Source organism: Callorhinchus milii, unplaced genomic scaffold (assembly GCF_018977255.1).
Source record: "Callorhinchus milii isolate IMCB2004 unplaced genomic scaffold, IMCB_Cmil_1.0 Scaffold2, whole genome shotgun sequence".
NCBI classification, from domain to species: Eukaryota; Metazoa; Chordata; class Chondrichthyes; order Chimaeriformes; family Callorhinchidae; genus Callorhinchus; species Callorhinchus milii.
This window is the reverse complement of record NW_024704743.1, coordinates 97,486,480-97,506,588: the sequence shown is the minus strand read 5'-3', so window position 1 is coordinate 97,506,588 and position 20,109 is coordinate 97,486,480. Positions and strand designations below refer to the sequence as shown.

The following is a 20,109-nucleotide window of genomic DNA, read 5'->3' as shown; positions in this document are numbered from 1 at the left end:
GTGTTTGTTCTCACTTTTTCACTCCCCTTCGCCTTTACACACATCATGATTTTACAGATCATCATTGCAGAACTAGGGGAACTGAGGAAATAACAGTGACTTTTTAAAATAATTCTCCAAAACACTGCAGGTGCTATACATCCAGTGGTTCAAGAAAGATTTGAAAACAACTATTTTCTTTCACACTGAAAGCACTGGCGAAGTGACTGGCGAAGTTACATGCAGGCCAATGGAACAGAAAACAATGCTTAACTGGCACTACCTATGAAGTTGTAATAATTATCCTTAGAATGATATAGAACCTTCACTTTGTTGATCCCGTGGCACTATTCGAAAAGAGAAGCAAGGTTCTCCTGGTGTCCGAGCCAACATTCCCACAGATAAAATTTGTCATTCGCTTCATGGCTGTTTGTGGGACGTTGCTGTAAGCGCTCCGAGATACTGCCTCATGTGAAGGGCACAATATAAATGCAAGTAGTTGTTGTTGCTAAATGTAATTGAGCTGCTGCGCTCGCCCACAAATACACACTTTCCAGTTAATCCTATGAATTGCTTTGAGACGTGGTCCTGAGTTGAAAGGCGCTTTATGCCTTGGTTATGCCATGGTTGAAGATGTATATTTTGAAGGCATGGGAGAAGGATTTTGAAAGAGAGTGGCAGAGAGCATGGTGGCTGAAGCCTCAGTCACCAACTGTGGAGCAAAGGGAGTGGGGAGTAAGCAATAGTCATCTTTAATTATTCTGTGTAAATATATATAGAGATGTGTATATGAGGTAAACACAGATCAGAATGTAGCACAGAAATGTGCTATTCACACAGGCATTTACACACATTTCTGAGTAAATGAGGTTTTCACTTACTAAGCCCATACAAGCACCAGAGGCAAACATTTCCTGCTGTGGTTTATCGTTTTACCATTCATTAAAAACACACAAATGTAATTCTGATCAATAAACTCAATGGAGATTAGCAATGACGGGAGGCTGGGTTCTCCCATGCTTTCACCTGATGAAGTTTTTGACTTTCTTTTAAATGGGGGTATGGCTTTGTCAGTGGGCAGTACCCTTTTGGTACCTCACTCAAGTTGTCACTCAATATTTATGTATGAGGCTTGACAATAGTGTTGGCAGCTGTAGGGGCAAGTTCTTACCTTGCTAACGTTTTGTGGATGTCTTACCTGGCGTCCACAATAGTAGAATCGCTGGATTGCAATCATGAGAGGAATCCTTGGCCTATTTTCCTCTCAGTAAATCAGAGATTCAATGAGCCCTATTGATGTATCTCCTCGTGGTGCCCCTGCCAGAGATCAGATAACTCAGAATAGACCAGGGATCAAACCTCGACCTTCTGTTGCTCAGAGACTCACTGAATAAACTCACTGAGCCTTCAATGAAGTCTGACCATAAGCTTTCATGCAGAACACTGCAAAAGAATAGTTTAAAATGACACCACGAAGACTACTATCAGGCACTTATATCATACGCACAATCTCATACCCAATATACACATATATATAAATGCATCATTCATTTACATCATGTGCCAGAACTCTGAGGTCCTTTATTGAGAATACTATATTTAAGAATTCAGGGAAAATTATCAATCTTCTCCCCTGAACAGCCTTTTATAATGTACACAAGGCTTGTCATTTTCTAATATGCTCAATAAGTTCCTCAACTTGTCCTTGTATTAACCAGCAACCTAAAATTCCCAGGCTTAGACTATCAGATAATTACTCTCTTAAAATTTAAGATTATGCAGAATTGTGGAAAATTATTACATTCAGTCTTAACATTGTCTTGCAGTTCTTAAAAAGAACCGATTTCCATATCAAGACTACGTTTAGGAATTTTTTGCGTTGCTGCTCCATCTTATGTTTGAAGAATGTGATCTTACAGAATGAGATTGGGCACAATTTGGAGCCGTGTGTGGCAGTGCTACCGTGGTAGTGGCAGTATGACAGCCACTCCCTGCTGTGTGTTAGAGTGACTTCATTCTCCTGATGGATCACACTATTTGAGAACAGCACAAACAATGCCCTGTTTGAATTGATACGCCACATTTATTACAGTTAGAAATTTGGCAAGACATCCCTATCAATCAGCACCCCTCCTTGCTGACCTCGGGAGACACTCTCAAGGTCATTCAGCCCAATATTGGTAAATACAATCCGAGGATTCTGATGGCATCCGTAAGTCTTTAGATCTACTCTCATGGTTTATGATGTTACTTGAAACTCTTGATTAAATGACAGGCTTGTTATTGCTCCTATCTACCTTCCTGTACATAACCAAAAGCAACTGACTCCCAAGGAGGCCAACTACACTATAACAAGGGCCAACTGTACTTTAACACAGGAAGACAACCATTGCACTCCTGCTTCCCTGCCCTCTCCCTTCGCTCCACCAAACCAGCTCTGCTTCATGGCACCCAGCCATTCCATGCCACCTCAGTTAGCGATCTTTCAACCACTTTGCCCTACTCTCTGGACTCCTCTGCCTCACACTCTTCCTCTCTGCTGATTTACCTTTGAGAGGGAGGAAGAACATTTTCAGTACCTTTCTTAAGAAGCCTTTGAGATGACAAATGCAACTCATGATGTGATAATTATCACATTGCCAAAAGCTGTGCTCAGACCAGTTGACAACCACTGGGCCAGATCCAGCTGGAGGTTCTGGAGTGCCTCTTCACAGGATGTTTATGTAATTCAATCTGAGTGGATACACTGTTTGAAAGAGCATATTGAATGTCATCTGTGGAAGGAGTAGGTATGATGGGCCAAATTGTTTTGCTTGTTTGATGCCTGTATCTATTCTGCTAAAGGTCTCATGAGCCCAATGTTCACAGTAAAGACATTCAGTGCATTGTGCATCACCCTCGTCCTCGACAGACTTCACTGGCTCCCTAGCCCCCAGGAGATTGACTATAAGATCCTATTTCTGGCCTTCCAATTCCACCACACCACCTCTGTGTTCTCCTGCAGTCCTATTCTCCTGTTACTCCCTTTGTTCTGCCAACTCAGGCTTGCTCCACAACCTGTGCCTCACCATTGGTGGGTAAGTCTTCAGAAACCTTGCCCCACTTTCTGGAACTCTCTACCCTCCACATAACACCATCCCTCTCCATTTTCAAAGCCCTTCTTAAAAAATTTCCTCTCATCTAGCTCTTACCCACTTATAAGAACAACTACAACTACAACAAGGATTTATATAGCACCCTCCACGCCGGACGGCGTCTCAGCGTTATCTCCTACCCAGGTTCCCACTCCATTTCTGTGAAACACTTTGAGACATTTAACTATGTGAAAGGTGAGGTGGAGGGACTGTGGGATGGAGTTCCAGAGGGTCGGGGCAGAGAGGCTGAAGGCCCACCCAGCAATGGTGGGGAGAGCAGGGTGGGGGCGTAGAGCAGGTGGAGCCCAGAGAGCGTGGACAGGTTGGTAGGGGGTTAGGAGGTCACAGAAGTAGGAGGGGCAAAGCCATGGAGGGTTTTGAAGGTGAGAACCAGGAACTTGAACTGCATCCTTTGAGTGATGGGAAGCCAATGGAGCCAGCCGAGGATGGGGGTGATAGGTTTGCGGAGCTTGGTGCGGGAGAGGACATGGGTTGCAGAGTTCTGGATAATCTGCAGCCTGTGGAAGGAGGAGTAAGGGAAGCCGATGAGCAGAGATGAGCAGGCTCTCCATTCTTTTGTTTGATATTTAATTATTTTTCAATTTTGTTCTCTTCCAGCCACCATTGGAACACTTGTATGGAGTGACTTACCATGATTTACAGGAACCCTGGCAAGAGTTCTGAGTGGCACACAAGAATGCAATACACTTTAATACTCTTTTCATGTCAGGGGTATATCTCAAAGTGCTGGATGGTGTTGCATGAGCAATGGGGTTGGGGTGGGGGGGTGGGTGTGCAGCAGAAAGATGAACGGAAGAGCAGTCAAAGAGGTATGTTGTGATACGTGCAATGAATTCCACAATCGATGAGATTGGTGTGCAACTGGCCTTCTCTCCACTTCTAGTAATAACACTTGAGGGGAAATAAGGTAAGAGATCAACATACTGTCAATCAATCCAGTTCATACTCCAGTTGTACCAGCATTTGGCAGATGGAGGAGAATTAGAATGTTGCTGCTTGTAGCTACCATCAGCAGTAAAACCTAGTAAGGTCAAAAGGCGCAGTCTCACTCTGAATAGTTCTCCAGATGTGGAGAACTAGTTCTCCAAATTGCTATCTGCCATATCAGAATGAGAGAGGGAAAAATGAATCTTGAATGATAATAATAATCCTTGCATTTGATATTGCACCTTATGTCATCATCGCAACATCTCAAAGTGCTTCATAGGATATATGGTAAAGTGGATTTGACTGTATTTTGTGGGTGAAACACAGCAGGGAATTGCGAACAGCAATGTCCCACAAACAACAACAACAACAAGATTCCATTTATTGAGCGCCTTTCACGTCGGGAGGACGTCCCAAGGCGCTGTACAGTTGGGTCAGGACCTGAGCAAGGGGGAAATAGTCAGGGTGAGGGGAGGGAAGGGCGGGAGCGAGGAGGGGGTAGAGAGTCGAGAGGGGAGCTGAAGGCACGGTCAATGAGAAAGGTCTTGAGACCGGCCTTGAAGGAGGAAAGGGAGGAAGCAAGGCGAAGGCACTGGGGGATAGAGTTCCAGAGCCATAGATTGAGTGACCAATTTGATTTGGTGGATTATTGGCCTGAACACTGGGAGAAACTCACTTGTCTTTCCAAATAGTGCCATGGAATCTTTAACGTTTATCTGAACAGACAGACAGGACCTCCGTTTAGTGTCTCATCCAAAGGGTGGCTCCTCTAGCACTGCATTGGAGTGGCAGCTTAGACTATGTGATTTCAAGTCCCGACATGGGCTTGAACCCACAATTTATGACTCTAAGGCTACCACTGAGCTACGCTGACACACAGTTATCCTTATGGGTAAAAAAAGATATAAAGGCAGCCTGCATGTGATCATTTGTTTTGGTCAGCCGGGTGTCTGACACATACAGAAAATTATCACCATGCTTAAAGAGTAACCAAACCAAACTGAGAATGCCATGCATCCCACCTATACATGGAAATTCCCGAAATGTTAATTGGAATGGAACGCATGGATGCATCCTGCTTACCTAATTCAGGAAAGTATTATGTGCAGTTTGTCGAGAGCCAAGCCCTAGGGACCCAAGGGTGTGCGTTGAAGTGCTGCTGGAATCTAACCAGCTAAACCGCATAGTTTGCCATTGAAACATTGTGGGAAACATTTTCCCACTGTTTGTCCAGCAAGGATCACCCTACCCTTTAGGGCTTTGGCTTGCATGGTTAACTGGAGCTGGGTGGGAAAAGCCCCTTACCCCAGTGACTAGTCTGCCCTTCCAAGTGCTGCTGATGAGCCAGGCTAGCTGGCAGATCTGAGAAAGGTTATCCCATCAGCCACATATAACATATCTGATTCATAACAAAAGAGAAAAGCTCAGCAAGTATGCTAACCATGTGCAAATATTTAGAGGATGAAATATTCTTAATTGAACTGTTGAACATTCAAAGTTTCCTTATAGCACTCGTCATCTGAAACTTAACAAACTCCTCAAATAAACCACTATCAGAACACATGAAAATTTCAAATGAAGAGGACCCTTTAGCCTATTTGATTTCATCCTTCCAGAATATCCACCCACCACTTTCCCATTAGAGCATCATGCTGGTTGTCAAATGACTCCAATATCATTTTAAAAAACCCTTCTTGATAACTTATTCCATCTGTTGATTGCCCACAACAACAAAATTACATTCACATAGCACCTTTTTTGTCGGGAGGACATCCCAAGGTGCTCAACAGTCAGTGTTTCGGACCGGTATTTCAGGAAATACTTCCTGCTACCTGTGCTAAAATTACCCTTTGCAACTCTGAACTTGTGGCCTCTCATCCTGGCGCATCTGAAATTAATGCAGAAATCAGGGATGAAACTCACACAGATAACATACAAGCATCAATTTTTATCGATGCAAGTCAATAGGGATTCAATCAGTTGGTTTTAAAATTTGCTCATTAGTAAACTAGAATTGAATTATCCACAAGAGATAATTTTCAACGCAGCTAAAATACTAACCCTGTCTTCTGGCAGAAGCGAGTGTTCTTTCATAGCAAAAATTAAAACCCAAATGCCAAGCAGTTCTTTATTGGAATAATATTTTTTAATCTCAGTAACATTCTAGAAACATGCAGAAACTGTACTTTGTCTCGGTGTTCCACTGAGCCTGTAAACAGTCATTTTATTCTGTCCCGAGAAGTGCAATATCGTGTGAAACAAGAGGGGCTCATTTACAGCTCTGACCAAAGTTTCTAAACAGGCGGGGATTTTATGCCAAATTCGTGCCCCATGATTTGGGGCCCCCACAATGGTGCCCTTCACGAATTGCTGCACCTACTTTAGTTGACAATCCTGAGCCCTTTCAGTGAGTCAGTCCACTACTGAGCATGGATGTCAGTCACCCCACCTCCTGACTCCATTACAATCATTGGATCTGGAGCTTGACCTGAATCGTGTACTGCCCCCACTGGACTTGCTGACTGACAGATTGTGAATATGGAGAGTTGGTTCACACATGTAACTCGTGAACCAACTGTCCATATTCACAATCTGTCAGTGCTGTCAAATGTAGTGACTGCATTTGTTGGTGAACAAAGCAGCCAATTTGCGCTCAGCAGTCCCACAAACATAAAGTGAATAACCAATTAATCCAGAGGATTGTCCTGCCAGCACACCAGAGGAAACTCACATCTATTTTATTGTCGCGCCATTGGAACTTTAACGTAAATTTTTGTAATTTAAGGCAATATCCCTTGAACCGGGCAGCACACCATTGCCACTGTTTCCAATTCAGCAAAGCCCAATAGCTCCCAAAGACAGCTTCGGACCAATCATTGTGAGTGTGGACAGGGGCACAGGGCAGGGAGAGAGTCAAACTCACTGCCAATTGACTACCACAACCAAGCCAATCCTGTCTTTACCCAATACACACATACACCTTCTAGCAGACATGCCTGGACAGTGGAATACTATCTAGCCAGCTAAATATGAACCCTTACATTGATCTAGTACCCATAATGTCTCAAAGTGCTTCACAGCAAATTGCTGTCAAGTGTAGTGACTGTGCATTTGTAGGTGAACAAAGCAGCCAATTTGCGCTCAGCATGTCTCACAAACATAAAGTGAATAACCAATTTATCCAGAGGATTGTCCTGCCAGCACACCAGAGGAAACTCACTTCTATTTTCTTGTTGTGCCATTGGAACTTTAACATACATCACAACAGGCAGAAGGGATCTTGGATTAACATCTCATCTGAATCGAGCCAGCCTGACACCAAGCTTTCAATGGACAAAGATAAATTAACAAATAAAAACACAGGTTTCTGAAGGAAAGAGCATTCACTTCTAGCATGATCCTTTTTTAACAACAAGAATGAATCCTTAATATACCTCAGAGATTCTCAGAGACTAGAACAATATTACTTGAAATTTCGGAAGCAGAGCTTGCTTGTTGCAGTTATATGAACCCATTTTACATGCATCACCTGGATTGATCAGACATGCAGAATATCAGATAGATACTCTTTGGCATAACTGACGCAGAGAGAGCAATTGCACAAGAGACCAATACATAAACCCCTGACCCACTTCACATTGTGGAGAAGAGAGACACATGCTGTTCATAAGCTTCAGTGCACGCGACTGACTCACTTCAGCTCCTGAACAAACTGCCATCAGTCATATTTGTCACTAATTGGAGATAAATATTATTAGCATCCGAGTAGCATCCATTCCACCTTGAAAGACAAAACCATTTTGATTCAATAATTTTAACAGCAGCTATTCGAATAAATACAACAAAACCAAAAGTTTAGTTGTTCGGTGTCATGGTGAAAAAAATAGTTGGTGGTATGAGTTTATAGTGTTGGATCAGAAGGTCATGCAGAACAGAATTGTCAGTTAAATATTGAGCACAATGTGATGAATGCATGAGAGAAAGGGGAATAGAGAAGTATAGGAGAAGGCATTAGATGGTTGGAAGCTCATGCAGAATATAAACACCAGCATAAACTATTTGGGCTGAAAGGAAGTGCCTCTAATATCACTTCCTTTGCTTAGTGACATCAGTAGTACTTCCTGCACAAAGTTTTTATGTTGTAACCTTCTATATAAATCCATTAAGCCAAACATACTGGATTAACATCAGAGATGATGTATGTGGCTAAAATAGAGGTTTCTAAACTAGCCATTTAAAATGTTACATCAATTAAAATGCATCAGTCTTAAAATCATAGCAGACTATTTTGTTGTTATTGACGTTTTCATATTTTTGCAGAGATAAATCCAGGAGATTAACCATAAACCATTGGCCCAGGATATTCACCAGGTATTGTCTTGTTGAACATTGGTGGCTCTCAGATTTACAACACAAAAGGAGATGATGGAATGGTATATTGTTTCACTGCTTCTTTCCAGCTTTTCCCATTATTGCCTAAAGTGCCAGGTCTGTATATTACTTGCCTGTGACCTTGACACTAAGATGTCCATTCATCAAGACAACTTCATCTCAATGATAAAACCTGTATAATTATTCATTCTTGACAACTATGTAATAGCTATGCCATACTTCTTCATTTATGTCACAGAACGTCAAATGAATCTATTTCAAACCAGCAGGTGTGGAAGAGAAAGGCCCACAATTTCAGTAATCGCATACCCGTATAATGCTTCAGGTCTTTCTTTCTGACCGGACATCGTCAACGCAAAATAAGCTGGTCAGTTTACAAGTAAACTTTAAATCCTCCATGTAACTTCCAGCATTAATTATACAGAGGGAGATGACATCACTAGAATCTAGCAGCAATGCATCGTAATACTCTCATTGGTATTGTGTCATTATAGGAATTTGCTTTCATGCTTAGCCTACAGGTATATGTAGGGAATTCTTTACTCCCTGTGCAAAACATTTAACAAAGTATTATAACTGTAATGTCACTGAGGGAATTATGAATACGAAGAATTATGAAGAGCTGTGGAAATGAGATTTAAATTATAAAGAGCTGCCATAATCTAATAAATTGACAAATTACATCTAATGGGTCAAATAATCTTTCCTGGTCCTACATATCCCTGTAATATTAGAAATGAAAGGGAAAAACTATTCATTTTATCCGCCTGTTTTCCACTCTTTCATCTTCTTCCTTACACTTCATATTTTATTATATTGTAGTAATAATCCTTGTATTTGATATAGCGCCCCACCCCAGAGTCGAGATTTACACAGAGAAACCTTGTTATAGCGCAATTCAATATTCCAGGTCCCACAATCCACGGGGGGTGTGAACAAATGGTTGTCAAGTTGCTACTAAAGTCGTTTCCTGTACATTGTACACTAATATTACTTTCTTTGCTAAGTGGCATCAGTTCCATTTCCTGCACATATTTAGTACAAATTTACATTTATATAGTGTCTTTCATGTTGGGCGGACGTCCCAAAGCATTTAACAATACTAATTTGGCATCGGAGCTGGGGGTGGGAGCTGAGCCCAGGAAACAAGAAACAACATTAGTCGTGCATGTTCTCAGCAAAACAGAAAGCGACATCAGCAGCAACCGAACGACCCAGACGATCGTTATTTTTTTAGTACGAGAAGCTGGGTGTACCATGTTTCTGGTACAGGTTGGGTCAACAGGCGAGAACCACACTGTAAACAATATTAAAAGGGCTATAACAAGGTTTCCAGTTATTTTTTAAAGCACTTTGAGGCATTTAGTTTTATACAAAATTTACTACAGTAAAACTCTAGCAATCGTCTATGTCATATATCCATCCGAGTCCCATTTCAATTTATTTGCAATGATCATATTTATCGCCTCTTAACTCGTAATGCTGCTCCCCTACCCTCTATTACTCCCACACTTACCGACTGTATTGAACCTTGAGAAATGTTGTCCTGACCAGTCACCACATGCACACTTACTGGATGCAGTGACAAAGTACCACATATGTACTTACCGGCTGTTTTGAGCTATACATGCTCAGTGCGGATTTTATACGATTTATACAAATTTGCCTGCAACGTGGACAATGTGTCCCGACTGATATGAATTATGTGAATTTTACTAATTATTACAGTATTTCTATTACTTTTTACCTACATATCTAGTACTGTAGTTTTGTTTTTATTTGTACAGTTTCTACTAAACCTACCTGGAGCATTTCAATCTAGGCCACTCTATCTACTAATATAGGTGAACAGTCATGAAAGTAATGAAGGAATAGATGGGCAAGAAAAATAATGACTCAAAGGATTTTGTTATGTATTTGTTCAAGAACCTAAACATGCAGTTTGAAAGTAAAGTGAAAAGGGCCTAATGTCCGTAATACCTGGTTGAAAAGAATTGTTTTTCATAAACTTTAGTCAGTCTCAAAGTTAAGTCTATTTTAAGAGCTAACATTTATACAGTCACCACACCAAATCATCCCTCTAATCTCATTAGCAATTTCTTAACATAAAATTTTAATGTTTCCTTGAAACTGCGATGACCTGTCATATTGTAAAAAATCTAATGAAAAATCTTTCACATTAGAAGCTGAGCTAGCTATTCTGGATTAAGAAAGCGCATCCTTTCAATGTGATTTACAATTTCAATATGAGTAATATCTTCCACTAATTAGAGCTTTGAAGGACAGACACAGTTGTCATCCAGAAAGTTCAAATTGGCATCAATAAATAAAGGGAACATAGGATGCTCTCAATTACATATCCAGACATACTGTGAGAACCTCCGAGCTTCGTTACACCACCCAAACCAAATAACTGTTTTGTGGCAATTTAACAAGAGGAGTCAAACAACCATATCCATAAACAAAAACAGAAATCGCTGGATATTAGAAATGAAAGGAAAAAACTATTCATTTTATCTGCCTGTGTTCAGGCAGCATCTATGGCGAAAGGAAAGTGAGTCAACGTTTCGGGATCACAACCCTTCGTCAGAACTGGCGAACCATAATCCATAGTTGTTTTACACAGTAATAAATGGACAGATACATTCAGTGTACAAATGCTAAGACCACATACTCCCAAAGTGGCAGAACACTCAAACCGGCACCAGTGAGGAGCAGAGCCTCAAGATGTGCGTTCAGCCAGGCTCTGTTCATATCACTCTTGTGTCTGAGTTAAAAGGTCGTGGGCTCAATTCCCAACATGGTCTGGTCGAGGCTGACACTCCAATGCAGTGTTGCATTGTCGGAGGACCATCCTTCGGATGAGATGTTAAACTGATCTTAAACAAAGGTCCCGTCTGCTTTTTCAGATGAATGTCAAAGATGCCATGGCACTACTTGAAAAAAGAAAGGAGTTTGTCTCGGCTGGAGTGTCCTGGCCAACAATTTTCAAAATAAAATTGGTCATTTACTTCATGGGCATTTGTGGGACATTGCTATGTGCAAACTGGTTGCCATCTTTGCATAATAATACACAGTAACTACATTTTATAGTAAATTTTGTGAAACTCTTTGACACATCTCAAAGATCAAGATAATAGGATGCTCTATCAGATGCAATCATAATTACATTATTATCATTATGAACAGGTTTTAAAAAAATGTTTTAACCACAATTTCTGCCCAGATGACTAATTAACACATCATATATTTCCCCACATGCTTGCAATGTTGAAAATCCCACCCATGTCGACGTTTGGCTACAGGGTACCCCCCGAATTTTGAACTTGAACATATTGCTCAGCTTATCTCAGCATTTCAGTGGCGAGTTCCTTAGATAATAATAAGTCTTCCATTTGATACAGCACCATTCACATCAGGAGGACTTCTCAAAGCACTTCACAGGATTTACTCCCTCCCTCCTGTGTCTCTTTCATGATACATCTCAAAACATACCTTTTTGACCAGCCTTTGGTCATCTTTCTCCTCCCTACCCCTCGGCTCCCACCCCCAGCCGAGGTGCCGATCCAGTGCTGTGAATGTGCTCCTAAGGTGAAAAGCACTATATACATGTAAATTGTATTGTATTGGGTATTTCGTCCATGAATGCAGCAGCCAATTTGTGCACATCTGACAAAAACCATGAAGTGATGGAGATGCTGTCTTAGCTCAGCCTTCAGTGAAGGGAGAGGAGGAGGAGCAAAGGAGAGAAGTGTTCAGGAAGCAGGAGATGTAAGGATTGAGGAGGATTCAGAGGAAAAACCTCTGTGTGAGATTTTGTTCTCTGTGTGAAGAATGCCGTTACCATCCAGTGTAAGGTTCATAAACAAATCACTACAAACCCTGCAGTTCTTGAAGTGTTGAACTGAAGAAGAATGGAACTTATTACACATGGAGCATTCAGCACTTCAAACACAACAATGCAATGATTCAACATTGGGTGTATTTGCATGGCACCTCCTGCACTTCCTTTAGTTTTGTCTGCCATCATCAAGTCACGAAGCGAGGCAAGATACACTTGCAATATTTTGACAAAACATAAATATTTTACAGGTTGTGATAAAACACTTTGAGACAATAGCCAAAATATCTTCAGATAAAGAGAAACTACAGAATGAAGGAGGATACTGTATATGGTCACTACCTAACATGTTTGTTTAAAATAATCTTAATCTTATCAGTAGATCCATCATATTATTTCTGCCTAACCTACCAATATTTGAAATGTCTATTGGATGGATGACTCCTGTTGATTTTGGCTCCAGTACAGTAGGATGCTATAGACCATTAAAGAGGAAGTTCATTGTTTATAGAGATCAATAAAGTACTGCTTTCTAAAAAGTGAATGAGGAAAGGACAACACAAAAGTCAGATAACTGTCTAGCCAGATGATGACAGAATTATAATAAGGATTGACTGCTTGTGTTACCGCTGAGTTCTCAAAGTGTGGTCACAACACATCGCGATTAGTTGTGCAGCCTATTATACTGGATTTCTTTGTAATTGGAACAGGGTTTGTTTTTGTACAAACAACAGCATTAGACTATAGTTATTAAATCTTTATACAAAGAATAAATGTACAGTGGAGCCTCAGTGTAACAGGGTGTTGGATTCAACTCATGCTTTATATTTGGTTTCACTGTACATGCTGTGCCAACTCACTATCTGCAAATGGGCTGATTTCCATGTGGCTAAAAGAAACATGGCCAACTTCTGGGTCACCAATGATATCACTTCCTGTTTGCTGTAAAGCGTGTTGAACCACTGATGCGCTAAACTACAATAAATATGCAAGCTGTCTGTTTCTATTATTATGACTGAAATGGTTTAAGACTTTCATCTGCAAGGAAAGTTAGAATAAATGGTCCATAATGCTTTAACTTTATCTGGAAAAGCAACTTGATAAATAATTGATTTGTAAATTTCTATGGAATGCTTGCCACAAAGACAAAATCACAAAGCTAATTACAGTGGTTAGATCTAGTGGGTATCAGCATCAGTAAAAATATTAAAGGGGGCAGAGCAATGATTCCTAGTGTTAGAGGATTGGGCTCTCAGAAATGGTTAGACAAGCTAGGGCTTTCAGTCATAAAAAGAGACATCTCATAGGGGATGTTATAGAGGTAATGCATATAATATTTTAAATGGGATTGAAGAAGCAAACCAAGGACAATATACCAAGGCCATAGTACAAGAGGATATAGGTTAAGAAGTCCATTTCTAAACCCATGTCGTCTTGTTCGATTGTCTTGAAATATTTGCCCACAACTACTCAGTTATTTCACTTGACAGAAACTTTGTGAGGTATGTTGAAACGTTATAGATGCTATATCAACTGCAAGGATCATTTTATTATTTTCTGCATCATTCTAGAAACAGATTGTAAGGAACTTCTGAAAAGTTTATCAAGTAAGGTACTAACTTACCAAATGCATTAGCTGTGTTTAAGCCTTTATTATTGATGGGGGCTACCCACTTTTTGCTCTTGTAGCTTCAAGAACTAGACCAGAGATGAATCAACCAGAAAAACATGTCATCATTCCACTGTAATACTATATTAACCATCAGATAAAATGATGCCTTTCAAATCAATGGTCTCTTTGACTAACCTAGACAGATCTATGGTATTTTTAGTTGAAAAGCTCCTTGCCTGATCAGGCTGAGATTTGATTAATTCCAAACAAGAAATGAACTAAGAAAGACAGTCTTTATTCTGACATTCGATCCTCAAAACCTCTGGTTTGAAAGTTTACACCATTATCACTAAGTTGCTGAGAAACAAGACATTTCTACCCCATTCATTTAAACCGTGCCCTTAATATTTTGGGGCACTTTGATAATAATAACTTCCATCCGATGCTAGTTTTGACCAAGTACTTCTGATTTTATAGCACAGAGGAACACAGCATAACTTAATCGAATATTAATCCAATCTGTGACTAGCCAAGTCAAAAAGCCTCCAAGTTTTTATGTATTCAATATGATGGTCAAGGACATCACGTGAAGCAAATAATGCAAAATCACTAGGAGCTTGTTGTTAACACCCAGACATACTCCACTTCGTGGAAAATTTCACTGACATTGGTGGCACATATATATATATATACACACACTATATTCCCTGTAAACTTCTCTATTAAGAGAATAGAAATTATCTAAACAGAATAACAATGGCAAAAGTACCCTATGCTCACAGGTGCCTCATTAATAGAGACTTGAAAATCTTAATGGTTTTTGCTTCCTGACTTAAACTAGGTGGCTCTTATGGTGAGTTTGAATTAAGAATTCAAGCACTTAATTGGCCAGGACAAGCCCGTCTTCTTATTGATTATTTAGTGTACCAGGTTGGTATTCGGTGCTAAAGAATAGTGATCGGAAAAAAATCATATAGTAATTTTGGGGTCTGGTTGACAATCCATGTGCACAATTTGCAGGATGGGTTAACAATGTGCAAATGCGTACAGGAGCCCTTAATTGTGTAATTAACACTAGCTGTGCAGGATTTGAAAATTACCTGTAATCCCATCGCGCACGTGCACATGGTTAATCCAACCTGCAAATACTGTTAACCAGACCAGCAAATCAGATTGCAGCATGTCCTTGTAAGCAGTGAATATGGATCAGTAACAAGAAAAATGGAAAATAAATCCAAATCATTGTAAATTGGGGAAATTCAGATTTACTGAAAGAAAATGCATTTGGATTGCTCTAGCTTGAAGAGAATGCCTCTGTGAAGACACGATGAAACAGATAATCTGTTATCTGTTGTGCACTGACACAATGGGGTAGTGACAGTAAGAAGCCAATCAATTCTCTGCCTCCATGTTTTGTAGCTTTGTCTGTTTCCAAGTGAAAGGCAGTGACAGACTGCCAGATGCCTTTTTTATTATTTTGTTATTTCGCTGTAATCTAATGGGTCTAATGCATCATTTCTCTGGCAGTCTCAGGAGGTGGGTATCAATTGGATTCATCAGTTTCCAAGTGATTTCAGGGTCTTGCTGTCCTTGGGTGAGTGGGCCTATGAATCTGTTATCTTGGCAATCTAGGGGGCAACCACAGCCTGATGGTCATGGAGTGGGGGAGGGGAGAGAGCTAGCCATTCAATGTATCCATTCAATGAAGATGGAAACTTCATAATTGGACTGAATGCTCTGTTCTGTACTGTAAAGTGCTAATATTATATTAAATATAATTCTATGTTTGGTTTCAGTCTTCAGGAATGGATGGAAAAAAATTAACATTTCATTACTAGACTTGATAAAAGGTTTCTTAATTATCAAATCTTTTTCGTAATGTTTTCTGAAAATTCTTACGTTTTGCTTTGGGACCTGAAGAATGGTTATTCACTACATAGCAATGATCAGTAGGGTTGGGAGGAGTATCCATCAAGCATTTTCTTGAATTAATTATATCCTATGTGTTTTTAAGATTGTACAAAGTGTTGATTCTTTCAAACACAGATTAGATAGTTTTCTTTTAGCAAATAACATAATAATAATCCTTGCATTTGATCTAGCGCTTTTCACGTCGGGAGGACGTCCCAAAGCGCTTCACAGAACACACTGTAAAGTGAATTGACTGTATATTTGTGGGCGAACGCGGCAGCCAATTGCACACAACAATGTCCCACAAACAGTCGTAGATCGAAAATGACCAATTTTATTATTGTTTTTGGTTTTGGAGGGATTATTATTAGGCTCTGTGTGGAGTAAGGAAACTTGCCCAAGGTTTCGCCCTCTGCCTGGAATTGAACTCAGGTCTCTCGCTTGCAAAGTGAGTGCTCTAACCACTGAGCTACAGGACTCCACAAACATTATGGGATATAACACAAAAGTAGTTTGGGATATACGTGCATGCGACCACCAGGAAGGTGGAACTAGATGCACCTAGATGCACTAGATGCACCTTGGTCTTTTTTCATCTAGCAGTTCTTACGTTCTTATGTTCCATCAGAAAAATGTTTTTACATTTTTGAATGGGAATGGTGGACGGTAGGCAGCATTTCACATTCATGGGCAAAATTTCAGATGTCACAAGAGTGCTCCACAAAACGCACGCTCCCAAACTCTGTCTAACCTGCAGGTTCAGTGTACGATGCCCAGTTTATACTCCTGGAAGTTATTCAGCAAAGTGATACAACAATTTGGAACAGGAAGGCCGAATTATATTTCAAATCACATTGGCACATTTTTCTTTCACATTTTTTTTTCTCTCCAAGTCAATTGGACCAGCTAAACACTGGTCTTTTGTAGTTCAGAAAACAAGAAGAAGATTACATTTGTATAGCGCCTTTCACGTCGGGAGGACGTCCCAAGGCGCTGGACAGAATGCAGCATTTCAGCCATGAGCTGGGGTAGGGGATGGGTAAGGGAGGGGAGGGGAAGGGTGGTGGCCGATGGCATGGTCAAAGAGGAGGGTCTTGAGGCGGGACTTGAAGAAGGCTAAGGAGGGGACGAGGCGGAGTGACTGGGGGATGGAATTCCAGAGGTTGGGGCCAATGGTGGGGCGGGTGGGTCGGGGGACGTGGAGCAGGCCGGAGCCGGCTGAGCGGAGGGAATGGGCGGGTTGGTAGGGGGTTAGGAGGTCGCAGAGGTAGGGTGGGGCGAGGCCATGGAGGGCTTTGTATGTGAAGACCAGGATCTTGAACTGGATCCTCTGAAGGATAGGGAGCCAGTGGAGTCGGGCGAGAATGGGGGAGATGAGGTTACGGAGTTTAGTGCGGGAGAGGACGCGGGCTGCAGAGTTCAGGATTACCTGAGCCTGTGGAGGGGAGGCGTTGGGAAGGCCGACAAGCAGGGCGTTTTCATAGTCGAGCCTGGAAGTGATGAAGGCATGAACAAGAGTTTCAGTGGCCTGAGGGGTGAGGTAGTGGTGGAGTTGGGCGATGTTACAGAGGTGAGGGAAGGCAGAGCGGGTCATGGCTTGGATGTGGGGAAGAAAAGACAGTTGAGTGTCAAGCAAGACACCTAGGTTCCTGACTGGCTTGATGGGTCATAGTGTGCAACCATGGAGGTTGATGTTGCCACAGCCTGAGGTGCTGAGGCTCTGGCGCGAGCCAATCAGGAGGGCCTCAGTCTTGTTCACCTTCAACTGTAGGAAGTTTGCCCTCATCCAGGACTTGATGTCCGACGGGCAGTTTGTCAGGACAGCAGTGGTCCTGTTGTTGAGGGTGGAGGCAGAAAGATAGAGTTGGGTGTCATCCGCATACATGTCTTGTGTTCTATTGCTGCAGGTTGATGTGCATGGGTAAGCAGAATTTGTCTTTACTATCAATACAGAGGAGTGCCGTAGGCTCTTTAATAACATTAAAGTTGGTCCTTTAAAAGTTCTTAAATGATCAATTAGACCACTCAAAAACTTTCAAGGGTCCATTACTGAATGCAGGCTGAAGTGATAAACTGGTTATATACTTCAACAGTTTGAATTGATGTTCTGGCAAAACCACTTCCTCAAAGATGGTCTCTGCAGCTGGGTTCCAACATAAATCTCTTTGCAATTATCCAACTCGCATCCAATTTACACAGCATTTTTCCACAGGAATTCACCACAAGTTTTGCTGTGAATCGCAGTGAAAGGCCACAGTACAAACTAAGCATGAAACAGCAACTGAAGGTGACACATACTGGTCAATGTTTGAGATACAACTTTTGTAGTATATTCTGCGAAGTGCTTTGAGTCGTCTCAACAATGCGATAAGGCGCTATATCACATGCAAGGATTATTATTATTAGGTTGCGGGATAATTCAATAAATTATGCTGTCCCTTTTATTGACATCCACAAGTAACATTTATAACTTTTCCAGCAAAAGAAGACAATTTCTCACTACTGGTGTAGTGTAGTAATATGTATTTGAAGCTCTCTTCAAAATGTATTTAATGGAGTCTTGACCTGCTTGCAGAAGATGGGAACAAAGCAAAGCATAATGATGTATAGTATGTGGAGAGGAGTTTTCAAATTTACACAAGAGAGGATAGGTACTGTCAGTTCACTCGGTCAAAGATAATAAACGGAAGAAAATGACCTTGGAAAAAGTATTTGGCTTATACATAAGACAAATTGTTGCTTTATAAATGAGTCACTGAAATACACTTGTCAAAACTAAACAGATCTGCTGATGACCAGCTTTAATGATTTGGGTAAAAGGGCTGAACCTTACAGTTAAAGAGGTTTAAAATATGTGACACAATATGTCCCAATGGGGCAGTATCCTGTTAACAACAACAACAACAACACGATTACATTTGTATAGCGCCTTTCACGTCGGGAGGAGTCCCAAGGCGCTGGACAGTGTACAGCATTTCAACCAGCAAGAGTTCACAGATTCTGCTGCTGAGGTCAACATCATATCTACTTGCTTAAATGCTCTGCTTTAAACATGATTTGTGTTTTGTCCTTATTAATTCAGGTACTTTACTACTGATTTCAAAATAAATGACTCAACATCAATCACATTAACTTCACTGAATTCCATCAGACAGGGCAAGCTTTGTCACAAATGTCATATTGATATCGCACTGTTTCAGTATTTCATTGCCTCCATAGCTCAATGAGGTTATGGTCTAATGAGCCATCAGAGAGAGCCGAGACAATAAAAAATTATGTGCTGACATTGAGGAGAAGGAACTTTCTGTCAGTTTTGGATAATTATTATTAAGATATGAGATAGAACATCAGAGTAGGAGGTTGGAACACTATTATATGTGTGCACTGTCAAGCAGAGAATAAAATGTCATCACCTCCAGGGTCAAGCAGAAATAATTCCCGTTGAATTTAAAAACAAGACCAATCACATCTAAGTTAAAGATTTATCAAATGTCTGTTGGAAATGTTGAGCAGCCGAGGTAGCACCAGAACTTTCTTAACTTTATACTAGCAAAATATTTATTGTTATGACTTTATCCATAGATTTTTTTCTCCTGCAGACACACTGGGGTGTGTCTCACTGAACCTCACCTGAATGTGGTCTCAGCAGGCTCTGGCCTGCTCCATGTCCCCCGCCTGGCCTGCCCCACCATCAGCGGTCGGGCATTCAGCCTTTCTACCCCCACCCTTTGGATCTCCATCCTACATTCCCTTTGCCTCGCTCCCTCCCTTGCCTCCTTTAATGCAGGTCTCAAGAACCTCCTCTTTAACCATGCATTTGATTACCCTTATACACCTGCCCTCCATGCCCTCCAACCCTCCTGATCCCAACCCTGAGTTCAGGTCCTAGTCCCTAACTGACAACCACCTTGGGATGTCCTCCCGACATGAAAAGCGCTTTACAAATATAAGTTGTTGACTGTGTCTCACTGAATCTCACAGTGCAGTTTCATGTTCATCCTCCTTTACTTCACTCAAGTGAACATCTTTCACGTGTGAGCCAAGAGAGTGAATGTCAACTGGCGATTTAACCATGAATTGCACCGCATACGGTGTGACCTTGACATTTACACAAGCGCACTTTCCAGGAGGAGTCACTAAAATACAATCAAGGAGCACGGTCTTATTTTCCCCTCCTAGCTCATGGTCGCTAAGATGCTCCAGAGCAGATCCGCTAACTTAGGGCAAATCAACGTTACAACTACAGAACCTAAAGGTCTGCATAGATCAGTTTCCATCTAGATAATTATAAT

At 41.1% G+C, this 20,109-nt stretch overlaps 1 protein-coding gene across 1 annotated transcript in view; it reads right to left on the bottom strand.

Annotated features, from left to right (window-relative positions):
- Nucleotides 1-20,109, bottom strand: part of kcnq3 (potassium voltage-gated channel, KQT-like subfamily, member 3) — a gene marked incomplete at its 5' end in the record, with an annotated part of 174,613 nt that overhangs the window by 95,502 nt on the left and 59,002 nt on the right. The gene's annotated exons all lie outside the window — the stretch shown is intronic.